A 9,511-nucleotide genomic window follows, 5' to 3' on the forward strand; every position below is an offset into this window, starting at 1 on the left:
ATACAAGATTTAAAACAGAAAACTTTGGTTAATTTTAAAGACTGCCAAATTGGAACAAAGTGTAGAAAATAGATTGGAGCATTTTAAAATAATTTGTGAATGTAAGAAATAGGAAATAAATGACACTCAGCAATGCATTAGTGGAGAAATACACATAACCACAGAAGCTTTCTTAACAACATAAAGAAATAGCAAATACAAGTGTTTGGAGATGCATATGTATTCATATTTTTTTACACAATATCAAGTAAATTTGGAGGTTAAATCTAGAAATTATGTAACTGAAAACAATGAAATAGGATTTCCACTCCACTCCATTTTGATGAAATCCTTTGGCTCTTAGTATACTGAGACAAAAAGTACAGTGAAGTTAAGCATATGAAGAAGAAACAGAAATTGGCAACATTCCAAATGGAAAGGAACTGAAATTTGAAAAAAGAATTAAGCTATGAAATAAAGGAGAGATTTAAAGTTTTATGACATTTACATTGTCTCATGACTTCTTAGTTCTTATTGATACAATTTGGGGCAATAAATAATCCCTTCACTTTTTTTGTTCCATGTGTATGTGTAAGAGAGAGAAGAATAGAATATGAGCAAATAGGTAAGGATGTAGAAATGGAAAGATGGGAAAAGTAAATAAAACTAAAGAGAGAGACAAAATGAGTGTTTATATGAATGCCTTCTCTAAATAAGTAATATCGACCAACAGAGTGCCACGTTGACATGGAATGCTTTCTTCTCACATGAACTTCTGAAAGGATGAAACAATGTGAGGCCACAGTCAAGATACGCTAATTGTATAACATCATGGTACAAGTTTCCTACCAGATATGTATACATTTTCCTTGCTTTTTAAGTTCCACAAATGACATTATTCATGAAGCACTTTTAGTATATTATTTAGCAAATGTTAATTTGTTCATATAAATCAATTTTGGTGAGCAGCTGCAGCGGAAATTTCTTTCTTTCAAGTAGCACTTAAGTCAGCAGTAAGAACACTTTAAAAAGCATTCCTTTTTTCAGTTTTATAAACTCATCTGCAGCACTAAGTGTGGATTAAATAAAAATCACACTTTGGCTAAAGAAGTGTGTGTAACTTCCCCTTGCTGTTATAAATTATAAATCAGACTGTAAATCTTAATGGGAGGAGAAAGCCTCATATTTCTCTCCTGGAGTAGATGATGGCTTCAAAGTGCTATTCTTGCAGTTAGTAGCCCAATGTGTAACAACTACCAGGACTCCTTTAGATACCATATAGAATATGAAAATGTCCTTTGGATATAAATTGCTGAGCATGTTAAAGTAAATCTAAAGCAGTAATTTTCATACCGTATTAATCTATTTTAGTATTTTGATACAAAATAAATTTAGGGAAGAAATTACCATAACATTTACATATTTCTCTTTAGTAAAACCAAGACTAAACTCACTGCCATCAAATTGATTCTGACTCATAGTAACACTATATGACAGGGCAGATTTGTCACATAGGGTCTCCAAGACTAATTCTTTATAGAAGCAGCCTGCCACATCTTTCTGCAGCAGAGCACAGGTTCATACAATGATCTATGAGTTGGCAGTCGTGTTAACTTACTGTGTCACCAGGACAACTTCCATAGATTTGTAAGTGTTCAATTTATGCAACACTTTTTGTGGTATATTGTTACTAGTCTTATAATAGAGGAACAATATAGGGGCTGAATTGAATAATGGGCATATTGGTTAGGCATAGAATAGATTATACTATAGTATCAAATGTCCTCTCTCCCAATCTGTACCTTTTTTTCCCCACATTATTTTTTAGAACATAATCTAGATACCTTACCTTTCAATAGTTCAGTCATATCAAGAACTTTTGTATAAAAATTACCACAATCTTTCTCAAAATATTTTATTCCTTATTGTACTTCTTAATATCAGCTCCCATTATCCTCCAACTCTTCTGTAGCACCCCCAAGAACTCATATTCTAGTCATTGCCTCTACAGGTACACCCAATTAGTATTTAATGCAACACAAGTTCTCTTTTTGCTACAACTACCTATCCCTAATGGAAAAACACGTTTTTGCTACACACTGTCATTTAAAAAAAATCAGTCTGAGGGAAGTTCTGTCTTGTAATTGCATTACTGGAAACACATGGCTTTAGCCAGAGAGATTCTAAGAAATTGCAGGAAGTCTTTTCATGGCCTCGACTTAGAAATATAACATCTCATTTCCCCTCATTTTTCATTTGTCAGAATTAACTGATCACAACAACATCTCACAACACATCTGAATAATACAGTCTTCCTTCTGTCTGGAAAAAAATGAGAACCGGATATCAATGAATATGAGTAATATTTACCATATATGTCATTTTATTTTCACCTGTGTTTGGAAAACCTCTTCAAATAGAATCAGTTATAAGTTGGGTTTCCAGGTCTCTATTGTGAGTGAATATGCAGTGGTAGAGGAGAGTGTGTGAGAGGGCTATAATTAATATACAATTCAAGATAGCTTTAAAAATAAGAGTATTTATTGTTAATGCTTTTATTATTAGAACATTTTAGTATGCCTTGGAACTCAGGGAGCATAATCCTTAAATTAATTTGAATTGAGTTTTGCTACATTCAGTAATAATCCTAATTTATTTACCATACAGATTTTGGCTTTATCTTATTAAATTTTATCTTACCCTAGGCGTTTGAATGTTCAGAATAGACCTTAAAAAAAAAGTCCCATCGAGCGCATTCTATTTTATGACAACCCGATGTAATACAGAGTGCTGCTCCTCAAAATTGTATTGGCCATTTTATCACTGATTAGTTTCAAAGAGCCAATTTTAGGTTAATAAGTTGAACACAAACTATTTGTTGCACCTATTTGATTCAAATTAACTGGCATTTTTCCACACGATGTCAATGATATTTGACAATAATTGATACTTTTCACTTCACTCACTCATTCGTTTGTTCATATATGCTAGGCACTGTGCTTCAAAACAAAACAAACAAACAAACAAACCCACTTCCATCAAGTCAATTCTGATCCCTAACTACCCTGAATCTTTACGATAGTAAATGAGTTTCTCCAGAAGTGCGTTTGATTCATCAACCTTGTGATTAGCAGCAAAACACCTAACCTATAGAACCACCAGGGCTCTTTAGGTCTTGTGCTAAGTGTTGAGAACACAATAGTAGGAAAAATCAGGTTCCCATTTGCTTTATGCTTACAATCTAGTAAGGGAAAAATGAAAATTATAATATCACAACTGATATTTTAAACTTATCTGATTCCATGCTTCGACACACCATGCTATATTTCATCTAATATATATGTCAATATTTTAAAGCAGTTTAACTTAACAGGTAGGAAAGATTTCTACTTAACAGCTAGTAAAGATAACCCAAATTCACTGTCATCCAGTCAACTCTGACTCACAGTCACCCTATAAAGATTTCCTGAGAATATAAATGTTTACAGGAGCAAACAACCACCGCTGAAGTGGCTGATGGGCTTAAACCTCCAATCTTGTGATTATCAGTTCAATGACTAGACCACACTGCCACCACGTTCCTTGGTGGTAAAGATATTTCTCAATTATTTATATATATTGAAATAAAATTAATGAACAACTCCAATCACAATGTGGGAAATGAAACTCAAATAACCTACAACTAAAAGGAAATGATAGGGGATGAAGTTTCTACTTTTGAGATTCAATTAAACAAGCCAAAAAAATATTAAATTCTAAAATATCACGTTTACCTTTCTTTGAAGTAGTGACAGAAAAGTTGCTGTAATAATGCCACTTCTTCAAATATCTCGGAAATGGACCTCTCTTTAGTTCATGTTTCATTTTTCCTTGTTGCCCTATTAACTAAATAAAATTTTCTACATAATCATATTAAATCAAATATAACATTTTCAGTGTTTACACTTACACATATATTCTTCTCTCATTTAGTGACAACTGATTTATAAATTATTATATAATGATTAAATCTAAACAGTCCTTAGAAGAAAATAGCTCAGATTAAGAATGGGAAGAGAGTAAATATTACTATATATGTTTTAACATACCACTCACCTGTCTGTCAGTCTGTTATGCTGTAGTATCTAGCCTACTGTTATGACAATGTAAGTTATAACAGTAAGTTATAACAGTAAGTTATGTGACCAGTGTGTCAAAAACCAGCAGGGGCACCTATGGTGAATATGTTTTAGCTGAAATCCAGACAAAATCAGGCAATGAAGAAGGATGCACCAGTCTATACAGGTGGGGGAGATTCTGAAATGTTTGTAAATAACAACAGAATATTGTATTATATAATGCCAGAAGATGGTCCATTCAGGTTCTAAAGTACTCAAAATACCACTGAGTCAGATCTGTTTCCTTAATGTAGAGTCAACTTTAATGATGTAGATCAAAGTAAAGCTTTTGAGACCTACTTTTGCTGTTGTGGCACAACTCAAAAAGAGAGGGAATCACTTCAACATCCATTAATATAAAAAAAGAAATAGAATGAACAAAGTGTGAATCAATGAATGTTTAAAAAATTAAGTAGACACATAAAAATGTATATACTGGAATTAAACAAAACAAGCACGTAAATGAAGTCACTCAAATTGTCTCATACTAATCCTATACAAGGTTTCTGAGGCCACAAATCTTTATGGAAGCAGATAGCTTTGTCATGAAAATGGATTGGTATTGGCCAATTTGAATTGGAAAATTGCATAGTCTACTATCCTGGGAATGACAAATTGAAGAGGATGACCATCACATTAATAATAAAAAAGAACATTTAAGTTAATATGACTATTATTTATATTTATGCACTAACCACTACAGTCAAAGACAAAGAAATTTAATATATTTATCAATTTCTGAAGTTTGGATTTGAACAAACAAGCAATCAAGATGAATGAGAAATAACTGATAATTATAATATGAAACATTGATACATAAAATATATGGTCTTGATTACAGAAATGATTCCTGAGATTGCATGGTGGAATTTTTCAAGACTGCTCAAGATCCAATGGTACTGAAGAAAAAAAATCTAAGCTGTAGTAAAGGCAATAGGAAAAATAAGACTCAAGGAATAGGCAGAAAATGTTTCAATAACCAATGCAGTTCTATCCATCGGTTAGTCTATGCCAGCTATCTGGGCAATCTATTGGAAGAAATTCAAATTTCTACTCATTAAAAGAAAAGTGATGCAACTCAATGCAGAAATTATCAAACAATATAATTGCTATTTTACACAAGTAAAATTTAGCTGAAAATAATTTAAAAACTGTTTCAGCATTACATTAATAGGGAGCTGCCAGTTCAGGGAAAATGACTGCCAGATAACAAGCATAAGAGATCTTCACAGCAACCACTAGAGAGGCTCCACAAGCACGGATTGCACATTCTGGCAGCAAGAAACTCAACAGCAAAGTAAACTCAAATTTCTTAAAGTGGGAGAGCAGCAGCACCTGAAGCAAACTCCCCTTTGCCATTGACCAGCTGTTGCTGTGAGGGCCACTTCTTCCCATGGCCGATTTTCCCTAGACTCTAAGGAAACACAGTCAGAAAAACCTCTTACCTCCATAACCTTTAGGAGCCTGGGTGAAGAGCAGATTTTGTGGACTTGTTCGTACAAACATAATCTGTACTCAATTTCACTTTTTACCATTTCCCCACCTTCCTCCTTCTTTGCTGCATTTTTCTCAGGTTCCATGCACCACCACCACCCCTCCATGGGCCTCACATCCACCATGCAATGTCACTAGGAGTGGAGTGGAGATTCCCACCCACAGGGCAAGCTAACTTCTTACTTTATTTTATTTGGTTTTTGTGATTTGGTTCTATTGTGTTTATTATATTTTTTCAAGTTCTCTTTCATTTTCTCTTCTAGGATCTTCTTATATTTGACCCCACACTCCTGAGAATAAGCACTTACCTTCAGGAAAAAAAAATACCAGCAGGTGTATATTCTGGCACACCCATCCAAAGAAGAGACTTTTTTTCCCCCTCTAAGTGTACCGACATACCCACATTCAAATTGTCATCACAACACAACTACTATACCCACATACAAGCCACCTCTGAAACTTTTGTCTCTTTTACCTGTTCTTTCCCCTGCACACCCCTTCATTATCTCTTTCTGCTCTCTCCCTTTTCCCTTGTGAACTATATTTCCAAGTTACTTATGAATTCTGTTACATTTATTAAAATATATTTCCCATTTCTTTATAAATCTGTTGGCCTATCAAGACAGCCAATTATTATTACTATTGTTGTTGTTGTTTTATTCTCTTTCTTCTTCCCACAGCATTTCCTACTTTACCCTCTCTCTCCCCTTTTCTCCACTTCACCAATGTATGTTTTCCACTCTTATTAGACCTCTCCCACATCACTAGACGAGGCAATTGCATCACAATGACACAACAGCTCACACATTACTAAAAGTCATACCACAATGCATAGGAAAAAGCAGTCAACTGTAAGCTACCCAAATTAAGAAAATAAAAATCTCTCCAAATCAATGGAGCTCTCTGAAGAGAAGTCCTGGAAATACCAGAAACAGAATTCAAATAAATTGTTTTTATTCTTTCAAGATATGTGGGGAACACTCATGCGAACAGGAGAAGAAACTGGGTACTTGAAATCCTTAAAACTAAATAAAAGAATCTCAGAATATACACAAAGAGGTAACAGAATTAGGCAACATAGTAAAAGACATGAGGAATAGAATGAAAAAAAGAACATTAGAATTAGTGATCTTGAGATAGTTAAGGTTTATTGTGCCAACCTGGTCAATAAACACATGTGGGATTAATTGAAGGGCAGAGAAATAAATGGCTCTGTGAGCCTCGCCTTTCTAGTTCTCGGTTCTCTTATTTTCTGATGGTGAGACCAGGGTGCAGCTGCCTTAGCCAGTTCCCTGCTTAAGATGGCAAGACTCATTTCCTGCAAGACATCCCTGAAGAGAAGCCACATGGACCTACTCCGATGCAGGCCTGGGTACTGGAGTAGCCGTGTGGAGACCCCTGCAAGTGCTGAGATGCTTACACGTTCACTGATTCAGCTTTCCTCCTGCAATCAGCATCTTTGCGTGTGTTTTGTGAGATTGAGGAGGACTTTGTAGATTGGTGTCAGATATATGGGCTTATGTTGTACTTATGGGCTTGGGCAGCACCGGGTTGGGATGCTTTCTTAATGTACACTTACCCTTTATATAAAACTCTCTCATATACACCTGAGTTCCTGTGGATTTGTTTCCCTAGTTTACCCAGACTAACACAGAGCTCAAAGACAATCACACTGACTATAATTGGCTAGAGAAACGATCACCCAAAAAAAGCAAAGAAATCTGAAAAAAACTGGAGAATGGAGTGGGTACTCTCAAGAAAACAATGTATGCCTTATCAGGTTCCTCGAACAAGAAGAAATAAAATAATCCACAGGGTAAAGAGTACAAGAAATCACAGAAGAACATTTCCCAATAACACAAAGGAGGAGAAAATAAGTACACAAAAATAAACTAAAAACCAGAGGTTGATTTTGCTATAGCGAAACATCTACAATACCGAATGGCAACTATAAAACAGCAGGAGTGACAATATCAATCTCAGATAAAATAGATTTCCACATGAATACCATAATAAGAAACAAGAATGGACATTACATAATGATAAGAGGAATATATACGTAACCTAATAAACATATAGGCACTCAATGAAAGATTTTAAAAGTTTACAAAATGCTGACATGGTTAGAACAGAAATAATAGCTCTACAGTAATATTAGGGGATTTCAACATACCACTCTCATAAAAAGATGGATGATCAGGAAAAAAACATAATAAAGAAAAAGATTAGCTGAAAAACACAATCAATCAGCTAGACCTTGTACTCATATACAGAACATTCCACCCCAAAATATAGTATATATAGTTCTCCATAATAAAGAAAAATTATTCTATGGAATAAATCACATGATGGTCCACAAGGAAAGTCTCAAATGATTTAAAAACATTGAGATCATCCATTTTACTTTCTCAGATAACAGTGCTATAAGACTAACAACACAAAACAGAGAGAAAAGGAACATAAAACAAACACATGGAGACTGAACAATATACTATTTAAAAGTGACTGGAAAAAGAAATCAATGTGACAGTTACATAATCTGTCAGCTTGAGTGAAAGGGTGGAGTCTAACCTGTCAATCAGGTCATAGCCAATAATGCCTCTTGTGGGCCGGGCCTTCTCCTGAGGATTCTAGGAACTCCTGTCTTCATTCCTGGAGGCAGGAAACACACTCTCTTTGGTTCACATTCCTGTTGACAAGCCACATGAAGCTATGCTGATGGCAACCAAAGCCCTGGAGCTGGACAAACCACATGGAGAACCAGCCAATGCTGAAATGCTTACACCATCACTGGATCCACAAGACTTTCCACCCACTGGACTGTGATCTTCCTGCATTTGGCATCATTACATGTGTTGGGTAAGCCTGAAGAGGAAATTTATAGACTGGTATCAGACATATGGGCTAATAGCAGACTTATGGACTTGATCTGAACTGGACTGGGATGTTCTCTTAATATACAATTACTCTTTGATATAAAGCTCTCCCTTAAACACACATGAGTGTTCCTGGATTTGTTTTTCTAATCAACCCGGGCTAACACAATCAAGTAAAGGATTAAATTAAGAAAATTTTTGAAATAAACAGTAACACGTCATACCAGAACTTTGAAGACACAGCAAAAGTAATTATCAAAGGGCAGTTTACAGCAATCAATGTACACATGAAAAAAGTGGAGAAAACCAAACTCAACCGCTTAGCACAACACCTCCAAAAAGATAAATGAAATCAACATATACTCTCCAACAACAGAAGAAATTAAATCATAAACATTAAAATGGAAATAAAAGAATTTAAAGACAGAAACCATGGAAAACATCAACAAGACAAGAAGTTGTCTTTTGTTTTTTTTTTAAGATTAACAAAATTGACAAACTACAGACAAACTTAAAGGAAGAGAGCAGATGCAGATCGCTAGAATTAGAGATTAAAATGGTCACATCACCACAGATCCAAATGAAAAACAAGGAATAATAACACAGCACCATCAAAAGCTTTACTCCTACAAGTTTTATAATCTAGAAGAAATGGACACATATCTAGAAATACGCCATATACCCAAATTAGTGCAAATTAATATAGAAACCCTGAATAGACTTATAATAAAAAAAGAAATAGGGTGCCCGGCTATCAAAAGATATAGCGTCTGGGTTCTTAAATGCTTGTAGGCAAACAAGCAGCCATCTAGCTCAGAAACAACTAAGCCCACAGAGAAGAAGCACACGAGCCTGTGCGAAAACGAGGTGTTGAAGGGAACAGGTGGAAGAAACCAAAGAACAAAAACCATCATTGTGTGACCACCTTCCCCACATAAATGCTGAAGACGAATGTGTGCATAAGTAAGTGTGGTGAAGAAGGCTGATGGTGCCCGGCTATCGAGA

The sequence above is a fragment of the Echinops telfairi genome, unplaced genomic scaffold (assembly GCF_000313985.2).
Source record: "Echinops telfairi isolate 266 unplaced genomic scaffold, ASM31398v2 ScPeMD7_42;HRSCAF=159, whole genome shotgun sequence".
NCBI classification, from domain to species: Eukaryota; Metazoa; Chordata; class Mammalia; order Afrosoricida; family Tenrecidae; genus Echinops; species Echinops telfairi.